General features: G+C 36.2%; 1 protein-coding gene and 1 pseudogene across 5 annotated transcripts in view; both read right to left on the bottom strand.

Moving 5' to 3' along the window:
* The window catches only part of GLCCI1 (glucocorticoid induced 1), a 119,873-nt gene that overhangs the window by 96,947 nt on the left and 643 nt on the right, over positions 1-22,283 (bottom strand). The gene's annotated exons all lie outside the window — the stretch shown is intronic.
* On the bottom strand, positions 4,704-12,622 carry LOC101148190 (peptidyl-prolyl cis-trans isomerase-like 4; annotated as a pseudogene).

Raw genomic sequence — 22,283 nt, 5'->3', positions numbered from 1 at the left:
GATATATATATATATATATGAGATAGAGAGAGAGAGAGAAACAGACAGACAGACAGACAGAAAGAAAGAAAAAATAAATTCTAATATTCCTCCAACGTCATTGAATTGGCTAGCCTTAGAGAGGTAAGTTTTCTTCCTAAGTAACCTAGTAAAGAAATCAGCTCCTGCTCAATCTAGAGGGGAAAGTAACTGAAATTGGAGGATTCACACTAAAACCATCAATAGGTTTTTCCCTATTCTCTCCCTCCAAGCCTGACACTCACAAAGTTCCAAGTGCATCCTATGGAAGTCTATAGCAAGAACCAGGAAGGGATTAAGAAATAGTAGTTCCTTTTATGGAGAAAGATATTTACCATGAGAAATGATGGGATAATGGACTGAGGGGGTTGAAGAAGAGCAATGTAGAAAAGATAGAAGCCTTGAGGAAGATCTTCTCCTTGCAATGGGGTAAATCTAGAAGGGCCTCTTACAGAACAAAGAGAATAACCAGGCTCCTTCCACACTACCTTACCAACTACTGGACATGTCAATAAAGAACAAAGCATCCCTAAAATTATTTTCAAGGCCAAGAAAAAGCTGATTATGGCTATTAATATTATGGAATCTCTACAAAAGGACAATCAAATTATGCCATGTAAAATGTATTTAGATAGGTGTATGCCTATAATTCCTCTAATTCTGAAAAGTAACATCCTTCCTTGGAAAATTATCAGCATTCTTATTTCCTATTTGAATAAAGAACAGCTAAATATAATACAGAAAACACAACAGTCTCCTAGACAAGTGAATAGCCCTTCTCATGATATCTAAACTGAAAAGTAGAATTCCAAATCCAAATATATTTTAACATACAATTTATAAACAAAGGATTCACACACTTAAACACTTTGCTTATGTAATAACTACAAATTAGCTCGTAACTGTCTACCAATAGGGTGAAGAGTTAAATCCATGGTTAAATGTAGAAGAGATTAAGGGGAAAGGCCTAGGAAAAAGAGTAACTATTTAACCTAAGTAAGGTATGATTTCCAGCCAAGCTAATCTACTGCTGCAAAGCAAATGATAAATAGAAATCTGTACTGAAATATGTCTGGATACCACTGATTTGCTCAATGCAAAATAATCTAGTAAATTAAATATAGCTCACAAGCTGTATTCTCCCCACCCCCACATTGTGTCCCCAAATCCAGCAATGGTGAATATGTTGTTTACTAGGAAACACAACTAGCTACACTTTTCTAGAGTAAACCCAGAATAAACAGACTCAACAGAATGAAGGCTTCAGAAATACGGAAACACAGACGTTTATTCTAGCATTTACTTTCATATATATTGACACCAAAGAATCAAATATGTAGCTGTAAAGCAGTAGTTTATCCAAAATTGAGTGCTTCATAAAGTCGGAAAGGCCAAAAGCAGCAGAAAATATCCTGAAGGAAAATGTCTTACAGAAATCACACTTTTGTAGAGGCCACGAGTAAAACACAACACAGTAAAACACCAGTCTATGTCTGCATACACAGAACACCTTTCACCTCAACAATTCTACAAATACTGTGCATAAAAGATTGCCAGGAAGTTTTGCCAAGGATTGAGAGCAAATGAAGAAATAAAACAACCAGCAGCATAAACAAGTGTAGGGCAAAGTGTCATAAAATATTGGAGGATAGCATTATGCTTTATTTTCTAAAACAGCCACAAAACTGGGCATTATTATCCTCATCAAAAAGAGTCAATTGATATTACCGATTGAACTGTGCTTCAGTCAGAATGGCACTGTCCAGGCGATACAAACAGACTACAGTCACAAAGTTTCAGTGTTTACTGATTTAATTTTTTTCTCCTCAACAAACAAAGAGCACTGTTCACCCTAAGTGCCCAAGAAATGAGTGAATTAATCTCAGATGATAGTTTTAGATACAGCCTGAATCATTAACAATACCTAGAATAGCGGGGCATTTGGAATACAAAACTGAATAATACCTCCAGATGTACTGGACTCATCTCAAAGTAGGAGGAAAACAAAACCACACCAAGCCAGATAGCTCCAATGGATTTTTTCTCTCCTTTCTCTCTCCCTTCACTTCTGATTACATTTTTAAAATCCTTTCTATGTGTTTAGTATTAACAGGTGACAAGAACTGAACTACGCAAGTTCGGAGCATTATAAATAATGTAGTTCACTTATTTCTCATGGAGATCACACACTTGTATCTGTCTCTCTTTTCACCTATATCTCAGCTATTTTACTTTCACTTTAGAATGAGACAGGAGAGGAAAAAAACTAACAATCAAAATATGTTTACCTTGCACTTCAATGATTAATGCAAGACTTATCTACCAGGAGGTATGTTCCTAAAAAGCAAGAATGTTGTCATATTTTCATTTATCTGACACCTAGTATATCTACTTACAAAACAGTTGTTAAACTTGTGGCTATCACAAGTGGTCTCCTTAGCCTTTACTATGAAATAAATATTCAAAAATTTAAAATCGCCTGGCATGTATTCTAGACCTCTTTACCAAAGCAGACTTTTGGGAAGACCCTCAAGTAGAATAGCTCCATATTTCTCGTTAATATTCTTTATGTGAGGCTCATCTAAAATCACTGTGAATAAAGTACAAGACAGTGAAAAAAACAACTTGAATTCAGGTCCAATTGTCATTCTATTTTCCTCATTTATATAAAAGACCATAATTTCTACGCTCTGACATTTTACAAACACAAAAATAGAACAGGTTGATGGAGTGTCTCTTGCATTGACAGATGCACTGCCAACACAAATTAACCATACTTGCCAATGTGACAGATTAGATAAGGAAAGAGAGGAACTCCCAAGGTTAATTTTCAAGGTGGCTCCAATAGCATCAGCTAGTGGACTACCTTCTTCAAACTCTAAAGTACAGTAAGGGTGGTAATGCTAGCTGCTACAATTTAAAATTATAGCTTTATTTTTATAAAAAATTAGTGCCTTATCACAATAAAAGCCCAATATGTATTTTCTGACTGACAGATTGCTTTTTACTTGATCATTTAGGGATTCAGACTTCATTCATCTCATGGCTCTACCATTCCATTAGGACCTTGGTCAGAGTCCTTTACTAGATTCTCTGCATCCAGTTGGCAGATGAGGGAAAAGAAAGAATGAGGAGGACCAAATAAGAATTTTTAAGTTGAACAAGGATGAAACTGTTCTTTATCATTTAGCCTTATCTAACTGCAGCAGAGGTCGGCAAAGAAAAAAATACACAACTGCAAAGGGGGCCAGAAATTACAGCCTAGAAGTAGGCATAAGAGGGAGAGAAAAGAGGATTAGGTGAACATATAGGAGTCTACTATAGAAGACTTTTTGTATTATTAATAACTCTATTTGTCTAAATTACTCTTGGAGACAGTCTGTCCAAATTTTAAAGTGACTCTCATTGCATAAGCATCATAATCTGTTACCATAAGTAAAATAATCTAACTTAATCACCTACCTTACTCTCCACATTAGGTTCTTAATGACATTTGGTTATTTTCAAAAGTCGTATCTACCCCTAAAAGACAGATTCACTCCAAGAGTATTCTAAATGAAATTCTCCGAAGACATTAAAAGAAAGGACTTCAAAAAGACTAGAAAACATATATAATTCCTCAAGGTGACCTCTTTGAATAGGCTTTTAGAGGAGTGCACTGTTTTCCTTAAAGGATGGTCAGGACTCTTATAACTTATTCGAAAGTTCTTAAGATTTGTCAAAGCAAGGTGGTATGTAATTTCACACTGATGATACTAAGTATCTACTAATAACAATACACCTGATAGTAAAAAAAAAAAAAAAAACTCTGCTCATCAGCATTAAAACACGTAACACTAGTTGAACTTTCTGGATCCTTTTAACATAGACTTAACCACAAAAACCTTATTGTAAACTGTAAACTCTTATCAACAGAGACTCCAGTGCTGCCTTAGTTCTAGGTTTTGGGATTTGGGGCCATATGGAGATGAAAGACTATATTCTCATATTCCAAACATCATCTTACTGAAAGACTACTACTTACTCCCCAAAAAGCATTATGTCCATCACTCCCATCTCATCTCCAAGAAGACTCCCATTATGTTGGTACTGTTGTTCTCAATTTAATATCATGAGGAAAATAATCTAATTGAACTAATTCATACAAAGATAGTGAGTTTCAAGGATATCTTTTCAGAGATACACATTTTAAAAAATAAAATGGTGGCTCACTCCTGCAACCCCAGCTCTTTTAAAGGCCAAAGCGGAAGGATAACTTGAGGCCAGAACAGCCTGAACAACATAGTGGAACCCCATTTCTAAAAAAAATAAAAAATAAAAAATAAATTAGCCAGACATGGCGGCATGCACCTGTAGTCCTAGCTACTCGGGAGGCTCAAGTGGAAGGATCGCTTGAGCCCAGGAGTCTGGGGTTACAGTGAACTATGATTATGCCATTACACTCCAGTCTGGGCAACAGAGCGAGACTCTGTCAATAATCAATCAATAAATGACTGTCAACTCAAAAGGATCTCTAAGTAGTAAAATGTCAGGCAATGTGTTAGAGTGAAATAGAAACATTCAAGTAGAGAAATACATTTGGTGGGCAATGAGATCCTGAACAGTCCAGAATTCCTGCCCTCAAGAAACTGACATTTCAGATGAGATGACAAGTGTCTTAAATAGTGACAGTACAATGTAAAGGTGTAAATACATTGCTTTGAATATTCAAAGAAAGCCACACTTCTCTTTACCTGGAAATGTCAGGAATATTTTGCAGAGAAGCATGATATTTGAAAGCTGTTTGCAAAGAATGGCTAGGGTTTTCAGGCAAAAATCATGTATATTAGAGGCACAAGTATTCCTGACAGGAAAAATATACCCAAAGAAAGTGAGTTCAGTTTGGCAGGAACACAAGGTACACAGTGGAGGATAGTGAGATGAGTCTTTTACCCCTAATTCACCAAGGAACCAACAGAAATCTTTCATTAAAATCAGTTTTTGTGGGGTTTTTTTGTTTTGTTTTGTTTTTAAAGAAAGACTATACTTATAGCAGTATAATGATTACATTAAAGATGCAAGACAATTGGCATGGGAAAAGACTTAAGAGGTGACAATTCCACAAGTCCAAGCAAGAAGTAATAATTAGGACATGGAAAAATGCAAAAAAACCCCACCATGTTCAGGAGATAATTCTGAGGAGGTAAGACAAGATATAGTGACCAGAAGGATGGGAGAAATGAGTGAGGAGAAAAAGTCAAAGATTATGCTAGTAGGAAGTAAGAACTCAATCCAATGACACTCTAGGTCTGAATATCTCTTAACCATAAAGGCCGGAACCATCATGCCAATAAATGAAGAAACCAACTCCATTTCTGCACCAAGTCTATGAGTGTAAATTTAAATCATTCAATACTCTTACCTTCATAACTATGATTCTAATCATATATTACACATGAATCTTTAAAACACATGACTCAAACTTGCAATTATATAGAGTAAAATTTGTTGAATTTTATTAGTTTTATTCTCAGTAACACAGAAAAATACACTAGGTCACTTTTTCTTTTTTTTTCTTCTTTGTGTCAGAGTCTCGCTCTGTCGCCCAGGCTGGAGTGCAGTGGTGTGATCTCGGCTCACTGCAAGCTCCGCCTAGCAGGTTCATGCCATTCTCCTGCCTCAGCCTCCTGAGTAGCTGGGACTACAGGTGCCTGCCACCCCCCCTCCCCCTGCTCCCGGCTAATTTTTTGTATTTTTAGTAGAGACAGGGTTTCACCGTGTTAGCCAGGATAGTCTTCATCTCCTGACCTCATGATCCGCCTGCCTCAGCCTCCCAAAGTGCTGGGATTACAGGCAGGAGCCACTGTGCCTGGCCACACTAGGTCACTTTTTCAAAGAATGTAAATTGAATATGAATTCCTGTACTAAGAGAGTATGATATATTCTATTTTGTGAAAAATAGATTGAATACACTTTAAAACTTTTTATACAGACAGTAACAGGATCAAGAAGAAGATAAAAACCATGAGCAAAATATCCAAAGACAGTTATAATGATACTTTAAAAAATTCAGATTTGTAAACTTGTAGAATGTGTAAGGATCATGTCTGTTTTAACTTGCCATACACAGGTACCAACTATAAAAATACTCATTTCCAGCCAATAGAAATGCAGTAATTACACTTTTCAATGCTTGTTTCAAGTTTGGATTTAAATACCAACATAATCTTCCGCTCAAAAATTATAAAGCCAACCCCAGCAGAGAAAATTCATACATTTGTTAAGAAAATTAAACTGCAGATAACAGGATTGCCATTCTAAAACTATATTATATGATTCAGAAGAAAGGATTTATATCTAAACGGACTGATTTTTCTCCAAACCCACACACAACAAACTTACACCTTACCAAATAACTCTGAGGTAAACAGTTCAGTCAAGGTGTTCAGCATTGAATAAATGCTTCCGAGAAGGAAATATAACACTATAAATAGTAAACTTCCCCTGAATCACAAGGAAGACATTCAGGAATATGTCTAGTTGGGTGTTCACTGGTTTTTTTAAATTTAACTTAAAGTTCCAGGATAGATGTGCAGGACGTGCAGGTTTGTTACACAGGTAAATGTGTGCCCATCATTGGTTTTATCTTATACGAAGTGAGCAAATCCTAAGTCACTATCCCTCAGTATATTAAAATTACCTAAAGTATTATGAAAAAGTGATCATGAACCTCTACTCTGTATGGAGAAAATGTCAGGAGCCAGGGATTATCCAGTGATTGCTGAAAAAGGAATGTGAACTTTAGGGTGCGCATGCTATTACTCTCTTTCTCTTTCTCCCTCTCTCCCTCCTTCCTTCCCTCCCTCTCTCATACACATACATACACACATTTCCCTTGGTCCTTAAGTATATACGAAAACAATAAATTAAAATCAGCCTGTAGAAATATACAATTATACACAAAATCATAATCTACAGCACTAACCATATTTGTAGTCTAATTATGCTTACTTATTGCTCTGTCCCCCTGACAGTGACAAGAGTAGAATGTTTTGTGAAAGTTTTTCTTGGAAGAAGGACAGAAATATGAGGCTGGTTAGGAATAATTTCCTAGGGAATTATAACTGAAGTAATACTTTTTTAAATAAGGACAAAATATTCCAGAAAAAGTCTAGGGATATTTATCCAATATAAGCATATCTTTTCACAGAAATGTGAGAAAATCATTAGCATATACGAGTTCTTTCCCTTTTAGGGGTTACTTGAATACCACATTCCTCAGAATTGTAAAACTCAGACAGAAAGGGAATGGAAAAGATGTATTCATGTTCATTTATAATAGCTTCTTAGGATATTAATTTTGCTAAATCTCAGTAGAACATTTTATTCAGCAATGAGAAATTACACTATTCAGTTAATATGTTTTTACAACCTCAGATGAACCTCAACCTTGTGTAACTGACTTCCTAAAAAGTTTGCATAAATAACATTTTGTAAATTGGATCATTTTACTTGCACATAAGTTAGATATTGTGTAGAGCAAATAACCACCTCAAAATCTGCTTTACAGTTTAAAGTTTTTACATTACGATGAAGTCCAAATTAATATATAATTCACATTCTCCTTACTTGGAGCTCAGTATTACCACAGTCTTTAGGAGGGACTATAAAAACATCAGAATTTTTAATTTGAAGAGCCCACCAAATTTTGGGCATGGATGGTTTAGTTTCTCTAAGTATAACAGATTCAGGGTCAGCCCTGGTGGCTCTGTAATACCAGCAGTTTGGGAGCCCAAGGTGAGAGGATTCCTTGAGCCCAGGAGTTCAAGACTAGTCTGGGTAACATAGGGAGACCACGTCTCTATAAAAATTAAAAAATTAGCCAGGTGTGGTGGCACACGCCTGTGGTCCTGGATACTCCGGAGGCTAAAATGGGAGGACTGCTGGAGCCCAGGAAGCTGAGGCTGCAGTGAGCCATGATTGCGCCACTGCAATCAGCCTGGGTGACAGAGTGAGACCCTGTCTCAAAAAAAACAAACAAAAATTCAGAAGCTGAGTCCATGGAGCCTCACTAAATCAAAATTCACTTAATAGAACTTTAAATGTAACTTAGAAACTCATTCTGTGGAAATCTATCTTCCATCTTTTAATATGTGGACTATGCTGACATCACCCATGTTTATCCCACCTATCTCTACCAGCAAGAGCACCCAGCTCCTTTTACTTTGTGTGAAAGTCTAAATCAGTGTTTTTCCACCACTACCACTGAATAACAGGCCTTAAATGAAGATAAAAACCATCAGTTACCTAAACTATTAGGCATTTTTATAAAATGGGCAACACAAATATAATCTATTAGTTTTAACCTTTGTCAGATATTCACAGGACTTGCATGCACTAACAATCATTGTTCATGTAGCTGGGTTCAAATCACAGATTTGAACATATATAGCTAAACAGAAATCTCTATATAAACCCTATGTAAGGATTTAAAAAATACTTACTGCAAGGCTGGCTTTCTAAACACCAGAAACCATAGTAGATGCTGGAATACTAAAAATGACATGCTATTATTTGGTGAAGCACAGATATCCACCAAAATGACCTTGAATACAGAGTTATAAAAACATCAAGATAAATGAAAAATCATAACTAAACTATCAAAGCCTCTAGAATCACTACATTAATTATGGAATAATACAGTGGGTCAAATAATCAAAGATTCAGCTACTGCACTATATATTTATTTTATATTTTGAGGCACTTAATTCAATAATAGAATAATATTTTAAAATGAACAAAACAAATATTAATTATAATTCATTTCATTACTTTCCCTATACCTCCCTATTTCCTAAAATTCCTACATACAATTTTATACAGTTTCTTACATGGTTATAGTCAGAGGCCGTAAGATTTTCTTCAGTGTTCCATATGCCCATAAAAAAGAAAAGCCACAAAATATGATTCATTTCACATTGTTTGCTTTACCAAGAAGTTAACTACAACACGTACTTCATTAAACAGGAATATCTGCATAAAGACATTATTTTTTGACCACATGTTTAATACAAAGTACAACGGGGCAAGTGTCCTAAAGACTAGCTAACATAACTGAATAGTAATATTAAAGGCTATAATTCTAATATTTTTTATAATTTGGCATTATTTTATACAAATGAAGATACTCATAGCACATGATCAAGCACTATAACTCCTAGACAGACAATGTTCACAGCAGCAGTTTCAGCAGCAAAAACAAAAGTAAATAAAACTCAAATGTACATCAACAGAAGAATAAGTATTCATATAATACAATACAGCAATAAAAATGAAAGTCACAAAAGTAAACAAACATTATGCCATTTATACAAAATTGAGAAACATACAAAATTAACATTTCATTTAGAGATACCTATGTACAAAGCAAATGACAAACACAAATTTCCAAACAATTACTTGAGAGGGAGAGGGTTCTTAGGGGACTTCTAAAGTATAGGCAATATTCTAGATCTTAAGCTGGCTGATGAGTATACAGATATTCATATTTATTATCCCTTTGCCTTATAAACACGTTTATGTATTTTTGTAGTATAAATAGTTCATTTTAAAAGAAGAGTAAAAATGTGAAAGACTTCAAAAATGAAGACTACCATTTATGTATAATAACATTAGTGTAAAAAAGTATACAAAGAAAATGCTGAGTTCTTTCAGTGCCCTATATAATCAGTATTAATAATCTAAAGGGCGATAATCCTAGTATGAAAAAAATAACAAGCTCTGACACAAAATCTGAACACCTGCTTTCCTGGCACTCTAAGTTAGACAAGGGTGAATATGTTAGCCACTCAATTCTGCCTCTTCATCTTTCATCGGTACTTAGATTTTTCTTTATCTTTGGACTTCTGCTTCAGTTTCTTTTTACTCCTTTCTCTTTCGTAAAGATGTCTGGTATTTGGATTTGTGACTATTACTATAATGGCCATTCCTCTCTAGAGATCAGCTACGACTTCAGTTCTGAGTTCGGTCTCTCTTTTTACTCTTTCGTTTCTCCCAACAGCTTTCTTCTTCTTCGTAGTGACCAAACTCCAAACTTTCTCATACTTATCTGGATTAGTATTTTTGATTGGTATGTACTCTTCATCTTCTTTTACTTCAGAGCAGTGATGGGTTTTCTTCTTGTGATTTTTACTTGTGTGTGAGTGACTTGACTTGGAGTCTTCTGCCTGCTCATCTAGTACAACATTATATTTTGCCTCCTGTTTGGGCTTACTTTATCTTTCAGAACCAAATTAGATGGTTTATCCTGTTCCTTTTTATACTCCTTTAAATCACTCTTGGTGTATTTCCCACTTTTTCCTTCCATTTAACCTTTGTAACAGACTGGCTAAAATCCATGTTTTCTTCTGTCATCTATAAGTATATTGTCCATTTTGAAGAAGGCTTTCTCATAATCTTCTTCCTTTTCAAATTCAGTAAAAGCATACATCTGTAATCCCAGCACTTTGGGAGGCCAGGGCAAGTGAATCACCTGAGGTCAGGAATTCGAGACCAGCCTGGCCAATATGGCAAAACCCTGTCTCTACTAAAAATACAAAAATTAGCCGGGTGTGGTGGCGCACGCCTGTAGTCCCAGCTACTTGGGAGGCTAAGGGAGGAGAATCACTTGAACCCAGGAGGCAGAGGCTGCAGTGAGCCGAGATTGTGCCACTGCACTCCAGCTTAAGCAACAGAGTGAGACTCCATCTCAACAAAAAAAGAAAGAAAGAAAGAAAGAGAGAGAGAGAGAGACAGAAAGAAAGAGAGAAAGAGGGAGAGAGAAGGAAAGAAAAAAGAGAAAGAAAGAAAGAAATAACAGAGGATTTCTCCTGTCTTCCAGTCCCAGATAACTTCACAACTTCTTATTGGCCCAAATCTAGAGAGTATTATATCCAGATCCTCATCTGTGGTCACTGGATTCAATTTGCATACACAGATTTTTCTGGAGGTTTAATATCTGCATCAGGTAGGTCTCCCACCATCTCTGAAAGTACAGCCTGAGTTTTAGCTTCTTTTTCTGCCTTTATTTCTTCTACTTCTTCGGCTGACCTTCGTTTGAAATGATCAATTTCTTCATCTGCATCAACTCTACCACTCTTTAATTGTTCCCTTGTAGGTTCTGGTGATTGATCAGGGATTAATAAATCAGGAATGTCATCAAAATGGACCATCTAAAATCACTGTATAATTTATCCTGATATCCTGATATGGTACAAAGTCCTTGTCAACAAAGGTCTCATTAATTTTCTTAATTATGTCAATGCCTTCTGTCACCTCACCAAATACTGTATGGTACCATCAAGGTAATCTAGATTTTCTCCTGTAGTGATAAGAAACTGAGATCCATGTTGATCACTGTCATTATTCACCATGGACATTGTGCCCTTCTTCTTGTGCTTAATTCTTGGGACGTTTTCTGTCTCAAAAAAGCTTGCTTGATCACCATACAATCCTAGGCCAAAAATAGACTCTCCTCCATGACCAGTCCCTGTAGGATCAACAGTTTGCATGATAAAATACCTTTGTATACTGTGAATAAGGCAATAACTGTAATATTTTATTTTGTAATATCTCAAGAAATTAAAGCAGGCGAGTACCTTCTAGATGTTTGGCACTGCCATCACAAATGCCATTAAACTGTGGTACCTGCTCTCAAAAAGTTCACAGTTGCAAGGCTGCTGCTCAGTGTACAAATTGACAACCACATTGCCCAAAGTAGTCTCCAGTAGAACCGCCATGGCACCCACTCCTCCTCAGCTATAAGCCCTGGTGAGGTCACTAATATTCTTTAAGGCAAAAACTAAAAGTCAATAGAAACTGAAAATAGGTAAAGTCTGATTATAAGAAAGAAAAATAGGGCCAGGTCCAGTGGCTCACACCTATAATCCCAGCATTTTGGGAGGCCAAGGCAGGTGGATCACTTGAGGCCAGGAGTTCGAAACCCCATCTCTACTAAAAATACAAAAAATTAGCCAGGTGTGGTGGCACACTCCCGTGGTCCCAGCTATTTGGGAGGCTGAGGCAGGAGGCAGAGGTTGCAGTGAGCCAAGATTGTGCCACTGTGCTCCAGCCTGGGTGACACAGCGAGACACTGCCAGAAAGAAAGACAGAATGACAGAAAGATAAAGAAAGAATAAAAGAAAAGAAAGAAAAATGGGTCACTGCATTCAACCAAAATTTCAGGTAAATGGTGACATAACACATGAAAAGTTTGTCACTTCCCATTCTAGCTCAGCAATAGCAGATATTTAGACAAAGCCAATTCCTCCTTATCTCAACAGCCTCACAAGGCATCACTGCCCAAGATTACTACACAGCATTATTACTACATATTACTACATTACTACACAAGAAGCCACATCCAACAATACAGTTCAGACTTCTGCACTAATGTATATGTATGCAGAGAAAGAAAGGGCCAGTGACATCATCCTAGGCTAAACTATAGTATAATATTATAATAGGTAAAGGCAGCAAGACACGTTAGATGTAAGTATGTTATAGAAACCATAGGATGAAACAATTAATATTTCAAGCTTCATCTATGAAAGAAAAATACACATAAACAGAGTGGCAACTTCAAAACAGAACACCAGAAAAAGCTCAAGCTAACTTAGAAATAAATAATTCATATATAAAATCTAAAACTCAGTGAGAATAGCATATTTCTGAACAAGGATAATTCATTTAAAATCTGCTAAGAATTTGACCCACTATTTGTTACCTAAAAAGATAAAAAGTGAGCAAATGCAATTCCCTGAATGCGTTTTTTTTACAAACTAAGAGGTCACTCTGGCATGTAAAGTATTAATAGACCTTTGAAATACACTTTTTAAGCTCTATGATCGAAATATTGCAGAATACTGTAGCTTTTTTCAAAAATCTAATCTCTGAGCACAGCCTAAATCCTCACTTTTGCAATACTAATGAAACTGCATTTAGCAATGTTTGCCAACACCAGTTTAGTTAAGTCCTAGACACTTAAATGATCTGACATAAAGCAGGAAGAGGACTGTTGATTGATTCTTTTATGGTCAATGTGTCAGAGTAACTCCAAGAATACTTTAGAAGAAATAAAATGACACTTACAAAACTTCGAAAGATATTATAAATACATTTTGTTTATAATTAGCTAATATAAACCAATCTATATTTTACTATGATATTTTTGTACCTTCATAGAAAGATCACTTCACAAGTTTGTATGAGGAATAGTAAAGTTTCCATATGGCTAGACTTGATGTAACCCTGAGCCACTGAGTCCTACTGTTTTTATTATCTTCTAAGATACCAGCATTACACTTCACTAATTCAATGTACAACTGATATATTTAACTAGAAAAGTAAATATAATTACAGAAGAAATGTTATGAGAAACTTTATCCATCACAAAGACTCTATATAATACTTTTGCTCTCCTAACAATAAACACAATTTCTAATGTTACTTATAAAAGAAAATCATTTCCACATTAACTACTATGCAGAACTTATAGTAAGCACAAATGACATTGAAAAAATGCCAAAACACCACGGAAGAAATTATTAAAATAGAGATTAAAATTTATTTTCTATATTACATCAACAAACCTAAAAGAAGTGAAAGAGCCAAGTACATATAAATAATTTTTTTAAGGTAGTGTGCATTGCTTTGCCATGACAGTGCTGTATAAAAAGATACTATGTTAAATGTTGCTAAAATATCAAAGGATGATAAATGTAGAGAATCATAATTATGGGGCTGAAGGTAGTCTTATAATACATTACAAATGGGCAGATTTTTTAAAGTTTACATTGCCAAATATGAATACACAAAAAAGAGACCTTATTCTACCCAGATTTTGAAATTTCATGTGAAAGGAAGTTTTTAAAAATCAAATGCTAAATTCTGTCTAAACAAAGTGATAGGTCCTTTAGGGACCAAAGGGAAGGCCCAATGATGGCATAATTACTGGGGATACTTACAGCTATTTTAAGTTCCATGCACCCTAGCGTCTAGTCCCATTTAGCTTTCTCTTCTTCCCTCACCGCCCCAAAGCTATATTTAGCCTTTCTATGACTTAACTGTATAAGCAGTGGGATAATGCATTGTGCATACTTTCCTGCCCCATAACTAACTGGGTTCCAACAACAACTTTCAGCTATCTTGAAGTCAGGACTTAGAGCATTACAAGAGCCCTGTGCATGCTGCCTGACCTTGGGCAAATTACTTAACTTCCCAGGACCTCATTTCCTCATCTGTGAAAAGAGGTTAATAAAAGTACCTTATATTGGATTCTACCAAAGATTATTAGTTGGCATAAAAGCTCAATAAATAAAAATTTTAAGAATCATCTAGTCTAATAAACTCTCTTTTCCTTTCAGTAGCAGAATCTTTTCCCTACCCAACCAAAATCTTAAAAAGTCTATCCCCTTCATTTTAAAGACACAGAAGATAAGATGCAGAGTTAGTGGCTTGTCATAAGACAAATGTCAAAACTGAAAAGAGAACTCAAGTTTCTTGACTCCAAATCTAGTATTTCCCAGGATACATTTATGCCTCTACGACATGTCTATGGAACCATTTGGAAAATAATTGCTTTGGCCTTTCATTTGATAATTAGTTCTAGAGAAAACAGCCCGGTTATACTATCAAGGACCAGTTCAGTCAAACATGCTTTGCTCCACCTTCATCAGAAAAACAGGAAATAATCCCAAAAGCAAATTTACAGAATCAGTTATAGCACAAGTCTAGTCAGTCAATACTCATTCAGTCTTATTCTCAATATCATCTATAGTAATCATTTTTACGTATATAAGTTATCAATAATAGTTATTAATAAAGCTAATCAAGCCACAAGGAGTTCGTTTATGTCTTGTTCACTGTGCTTAACAATCAAGTGTGTAATAACGTTAGAAAATGTTTCATCAGAAAGTTAATTTTTTAGTAATGTAAAAGTTAAAATTAGCTATACGGACTATTCACAAAAGTTTTCTTTATGGCTACACAGAATAAATAAGGAATTATTACTGTCAGTAGTTAATAAGTATTTGATCTTCAGTAACACTAGACAGGAAGTTGTAGCAGTTTTCACCTTTTCATTATGAAACACATCTAGATGGTTGGTGGATTTCTTAACTTTTTTTTTTTTTTTTTTGAGACAGCACCCCACTCTAGCACCCAGGCTGGAGTGCAGTAGGGTGATTTCAGCTCACTGTAACCTCTGCCGCCTGGGCTCGAGTGATCCTCCTTGAGGATCACTCAGGAGGATCCTGAGTAGCTGGACTACAGGAGTGTCCCACCATGCCCAGGCTAATTTTTATATTTTGTGCAGAGGCAAGGTCTTGTTATGTTGCTCAGGTTGGTCTTGAAATCCTGAACTCAAGCCATCTGCCTGCCTCAGCTTCCCAAAGTGCTGGGATTACAGGTGTGAGCCACCATGCCCAGCAGGATTTCTTAACAATTCTAATAACCTGGTAGACAATTTTGGACACTGACCTTGCCACACAACCATGGGTTACTAGTTTTCCTTTCCTTTCTTTTATTTCCTTTCCTTTTTCCTTTCTCCTTTCCTTTTTCCTTTCCTTTTCTCTCTCTTTTTTTTTTTTTTTTTTTTTTTTGAGATGGAGTTTCACTCTTGTTGCCCAAGCTGGAGTGCAATGGCATGATCTCAGCTCACTGCAACCTCCACCTCCCAGGTTCAAGCGACTTTCGTGTCTCAGCCTCCCGAGTAACTGGGATTATAGAGGCGTACCACCATGCCCGGCTAATTTCTGTATTTTTAGTAGAGACAGGGTTTCACCATGTTGGCCAGGCTGGTCTCGAACTCCTGATCTCAAGTAATCTGCCCACCACAGCCTCCCAAAGTGCTGGGATTACAGGCATGAGCCACGGCGCCCACCCACTAGCTTCTTTAAATCATCATTCTTTTTGGTGAGCCATCATTAAGGTATACGATGGTGGACTTCATTAAGTTATATACATACACTATTCAACCCACAAATTGCAGGCTCTTGGAAGCCTGTTGTCTTTTGGGAGGGCTGAATCAACCTAGTGCCAGTTGCTGGGACAATCACTTGAGACCAGTCTCTGTTTAGTGATTCCTGAAGCTTCCATCAGTTTAGCACCATATGTAATTAACTTTTAACATTTATGAAGAGAGAAAAGGGGAGAAAAGCACTTATATTCACTATAAAGTGATTCGAGGACAGTACCGATTCTGAATACACACAAGAAAGCCCAGATACAATCATGTTCCTATCTTCAGAAACAAGAATTTCTCTCTCTGTCTATCTCAGAAACTAGGATTTCTCTCTCACACACACATTCTCTCTGTCTCTTTCTCCTTATATGCAAGAAAGAAATGGAGAAAAATGGCCAATCCATCTATATTTTATTTTAGTTACATTCAACAAACTAGGTCTCACATTTTTAGACATTCTGAAAATGTCAGACCATACCCCAGCACAGTGTAATAGTGCCATGGAAACAAAAGAAAACCAATTCCTTTGTCATTCTTTTAGCTTAGAAATCACAGCTGATCATCAACATTAGAGTCTTTTTGAGTTAGGAGCAACAGGATAGTCTTATGGAATGAACACTGGATCTGGAATGAGAAGATCCACATCCTAAATCCTTGCTGAATCAAAGTATACATTGCTTGGTATATAGTTAGCACACAAATATATGTTTTCTTCCTTCCTACCTAAAACTAGAGACACAGCATAGTATAGGGGAAGTCACTGAGGTATTCATGAACTTGGTATGTGCCTTAATAACATTCACTTGGAATAAACAACACTGCTTAAAGGTATCTGCCATGTTTGTTCATGCTACAATGAAATACTTTTCCACAATTTGTTCGTAGGTAAAATCCTTAGATTTTTCAGAATTACTGCTAATCCATTATAATTTGTTTTTCAGAATAAGCACAAAAATTCTTCTAGAATAGCCAAATGATGAGTCAACTTATGGTCACTTTCAAGGGTCCATATGAAGAGTAGAGGGAAATACAGGTAGTATCTGCCTTCCATCAGTTCTCTAGGTTTTCTATATCAATATATGAGTACTTGTGTTCTCTTTCCTCCACTTACTTTTGGCAGAAACCAGAAGTTAGATAAATTCAACCTCTTGTTAAAATAATTAAACAGTATGTAGCACAAAAAGAGTGTCAGTGACTTAGCTTCTTAGACACTTAATAAAAGAATAAATTATATACTGAAGACAAAAAGCAGTGCCAGACACAGACTAGGACAGGGGCTGCCAAAAAGTCTATCTTAGTGGTGTCTGGAAATGTTAAGTTCTGGAGAAAAGACCAAACTAAAATTAAGAAGAACTAAGTCATTAGACTATACTCTTTGGCAGATTATTAACTACCTGTGAACATTTTAATAAAACAGACTTTTAGAATTTTTTAAAATTTCAGACCAAGGAAAACCCTCTCCGACTAGCCATTTGTTGAACACTGTCATTTATTTCCATTCCATTCACTGCTGTGGAGCCCAGTTACTCCCTTATTTTCTTATTCACATGTAGTCTGACTTATCACAAGTAAAATAAAAATCACAAGGACGCCATTATCCTTCAACATTTCCCCAAAGTACAAATCCTAATTTGCATTAAGTCCTTACAGAAACGTACACTGCAGTCCTTCTGTAAAAAGTACTGTAATTAATAAAATGATTTCCAGTTCAATATATACACACAGAACTTTACATACAGTTAAAAACTGATTAAGATGATTTACACATGCTAGGTATTCAATATTCAATACACTTACAATAACAGTTATTTGAGAGGAATATAATCTTTGAACATAAGACAATAGATTTTGATTAAATAACTATAAATTCATTTATCTATTTTGCTATTCACTGATTGATCTAGAAATTTTAGGCACCGTGAGATAACTGATGGAAAAAAATAGTTCTGTAAATAATGAACACTGCTGCTCTCTAGCATAGTTTTCTGAGAATGAAAACCTTTCCCAAAAGTCAGTATGTGAAACCTGTCTCTTAAGAAAAAGCTAAAACGTTAATGTAGAAGAAAGCTTTGAAACAAGTACCTATAAGCACTCAAGGAAAATTAATTAATTTTAAAATGGAAAGGGAGGATCTTAATTTTCAAGAATAGCCTGAGAATAAACTTTATAGAAAGAGAATATCTGTTTATCTCTTTTAAAAGAGAAAAAGTTATTAAAATTTTTTGTATTCCATTGAGCACAGTATAAAAATGACTTAAAAAGATAAATTTAAGTAAAAGAGAAAAACTGAAAGCAAATGAATTAACACAGGCAAACATATATTACATGCAGTTAACATTATATTTGCATTATCTTTTAGAATAGAATCATAACTTATTTATGTATAAAACAGTGAGGCTCTCAAGATACTCATGAAAAAGTCTAATCAAATTTCACTCTAGAGTTAGCAATCTGGTAGAGTATTAGGCCTAAATAAACCTGATATGTTAAATCAGGAACTAACATATGCTATTTTTCATAACAGGCGCTATATAAATTACAAGCTCTTCCATGTTTTTGTTATCAGATTTGATACACTTAAAAATAAGCTGTATTCTCCATCCAGAGTATTCTAAATATGACTGTTTTTACATCTTTTAGAACTTATAATTAATCCTAATGCTCTATCTTTACAAAACACACACACACACACACACAAAGATTTGCATTTCCTACTTACTATCTTGGACAGTAAAACTGTATTTGTTCTATGTTTAAATCCTTGGGTTCTGCTCTGTGAGGTTTCAAAAAGAAGCAACTTTATTATATTTTCTTTTGGTTGTTACTAATGATTTTAGCTTAAAGATCATTAATTTTAACACTACCATCCTGCTTTTTCTCATTTGAGTTGCTCTATTTATCTCAAAGGTAGACTTTATGTATTACCATTACAAAAAAATAACTATTTGCATAATACTTTATGATTTTGCGTCTATTACAAACACATCACAGGGAGCCCGAGGATTCATTCAGCAGCCTGCCATTCACCACTGCAAGACCCTTCAGAACCAAACAAGAGGGAGGATGGCATTTTACTAATGGCAAAAGTACAGGAATGAATGTAAATAACAAACCTTGAAGTTTTAAAAATACAAAAGAAAAAAAACAAGCAAAAAGAGGATGATCCATGAGCACAAACAAAACAGTTTCAATTTGTAAAACTCCATGTCTGCTATATACACAGCAAGGTATTTGGCAATTTATGTATTTCTATTATGGTAACCATTTAAATTATTTAAAACTATGCTACAAAAATAAAGGAAATTACCATTTTTTCCTGGGTTGTATAAATTAATATTATAATAATATTAAAATTGACTATTCCTATTTATAGAATTCAGCTTTTCCTCAGCCTTGTGAAACAATCTGAATATCAATTCTCTATTACTCTAGCCTTAGCCCTACAAATATTCACATTAAGAATGCTTAAGACGCAGATAATGATATAATTTATTTAGAAATTGTGTTGTTTCATAATTTTTTGGTAAAAGAATCATACAAAAATTTTTAAGCTTCCATATTTTCTCCTATAATCATCACTCCAGATGAAATGCATGAAATACTGAATGCTCAGTTATGTCACCTTTAGTCGAAATGCCCATAGCCCTTGCAGCTTTTCATAAACAATATGCCTTTATACTATATACCTACCCCTTGAGCCATCAACTACTTAATGCTTTCAAGTGTAGTTTCAAACGCAGTTTTAACACCCGCTTGCGCACACACACACACCCACATACACTGAAGTGTGCAGAAAAAGGAGGAGGTGGAGAGCAGAGGAAGAAATGGAGCACGTTGTTGTTTTTCATTCATGCAGTATAGTGATGTCAGTGTCTGCAGCAGCAGTGGCAGCGGCAGGAACCTTGACCAGTGGAGGCTAAAATCCACTCAAGTCAGAACCTTACAGCATTCAAAAGAAACTGAGAAGATAATCATTCGAAAAATTAAATCAACTGTTCAGATCATGGATTTTAAATGGCTAAGGAAACAGAACAGATTAGTAGGACAGTTTTAATTTGGGTAGTGGGGGTAAAAGGCGGGACATGGAGAAGTAACATAGGAGTAATATAATCACGGAACTGGGGGCACAGAAGCCCGCATTCAAAAATCACTGCAATGTAAGAAACTGACAAAACCACCTGGTGTTTAAAACAGCAGAAAAACATCTTTAGCAAAGAAAGCCCTTGCATTCCCAACACAAGCTCTCTGACGCTGCAAATCTGTCTGCTGCACAACCAGACTCAGAAAAGTGTTTTCATCATGATTGCATTAAAATCGCATTAAACTCGGATGTGCCACACTACAACAAAGAGAATAGTTTAAGCCAGATCACAAATTTTATTAAAACTGCTTGATGATGGAGCATGTAATTCCTAAGCAATTAAGCCTTTTGAAGGATGCAGAAAAACAAGTTGTACTATTATCCGTTGTAAGATGTTAGTGTTTATATACAAAAGGGGAGGAGGTACTAGATGGCCATTATGTTGTTGCAGCAATTGCCGAAACTTCTCTTACTCACACCCACAAGACCCTCTGTACACAATCTGCAATGCTTATTTTATGCCTCTTAGTCCCTACAAGAAAATCCCAAAACTCAATTTGTGCACTGTTGAAGCGAAATCACTAAAAAATTTATGTAACTGTTTTCTGTTCGTTCTGTTACTTCTCATTTCATACAGTTCTAGAAAATGTGCAAAGGAGTTGCATATGGCATTAATCTGTTAGAAAATGGTGGCCTTTTCTATAAAATACAGCCAAAGATGTGTGTTCAGTTGTGGTCATTATTAGGGCGATCACGTTGTTTTCATTCATTCATTCAGGATTTGCTGGAGGATGTCAGTTTCTGCAGCAGCTGGCTTGACCTGGGGGAGGAGTGGAGGAGCATATTCCTCCCAATGCATACAGATTACAGGATGTATTTCTTGGTGCTCATGTACCCATCCCACTGCACTACATCCTACACTGGTTCACCATCAAGTGGTCAGAAAACAAGTGCGTTAGCAACATGCTAATTACGGGTCTGAAATATTAAAACAAAAACACCAAGACTGCAATGTATCATAATGCAGACAACCACTTTCTCCAACTCTAACACCTTCATCAAGAAAACTCCATTAAAAAAAAAAAAATCCACATACCACATAAACAATGTACAGCCTTTGACAGTGTTTCCCTTCCAAGCAGAGATTTTTCCATCCAGTATGATCTGTTCCCTCCACAATGCAGCAGCAGCATCTGTAGCTCTAGTTTGGTATCTAACAATATTAGCTATTCCACTCTCCCTTATGAGCTTTAAGTCCCTGTTTTGGCTAATCTTCCTTTTCTCCCCCAGGGCTCAACTAAATCATGCACTGTGTCCCTAGACATAAACAAAACCAAAGCAAAACAGAAAACACTAAGGGAAACCCACAGCATCCACCAGCTCACCATTACCTTTGACACCTAACAAAAAAAGAAACTTGAGATCCTTGAACAGCTCAACTGAACTGTTAAGTGTACTTAAAAATGGAAGGAAAAAAACGAACACGTTCCACAAATAAGTTTTCAGAAATTTACCATGAAAATCTCCGGTAGAGCACAAACTGTTTCCAGTGCAGGGGTGCTCTGATGCATGAATATATAAAGGGGAGGGGGAGAAAGAGAGGGAGAGAGAGAGGCGGGGTGGCGGGGGGGAGGGGGTGAGAGAGGGAGAGAGGGAGGACTGAGGGAAAAAACCGTATACACTTCAATTGTACATTCAAAACTGTCCCCTCTAGCAGATATCATTACATCCAGCCGATATCCTTACATCGAAACTAATGCCACCAACCCTCTAAAAAATAAAAAATTATCCCGGTAGTTACAGGCACGTTAGGAACTTTGCAGAAAAGCACAAAGAGACTGTAGACATTACAACCACCACCTTATCCGCTGCTGAAGAGTTTGTGTGCGTGTTAAGTGTTTCGCCCAGCTTCTCCTTCCCCGGCTACAAACAGCAAACACACGAATGAGCTAGCCAGCTCTTAAACTGAAAAACCTCTCGAAGCAGGCGAGTGATGGAAGAGAGAATCTGAGGGGCGGCATGAGGGTCAAATAAAAGTTGCTTTTCAGTTCGCTCCTCCAAGCCCCACAGCGACCGCAGGGGGGTGAGATTCCCAAAGCCACTTTCACACCTTCGATAATGCACTAGCAAAGAGAAGCCCGAAGAGGCTGAAGTTTCCACGGAGGGCACCGTCGGGGAGACGCAGCCCGGGAGGACGGGAGGGTT

This window comes from Gorilla gorilla, chromosome 6 (assembly GCF_029281585.2).
Source record: "Gorilla gorilla gorilla isolate KB3781 chromosome 6, NHGRI_mGorGor1-v2.1_pri, whole genome shotgun sequence".
NCBI classification, from domain to species: Eukaryota; Metazoa; Chordata; class Mammalia; order Primates; family Hominidae; genus Gorilla; species Gorilla gorilla.
Note: the sequence above shows the minus strand (reverse complement) of the source record. Positions and strands in the feature narration are given on the sequence as shown.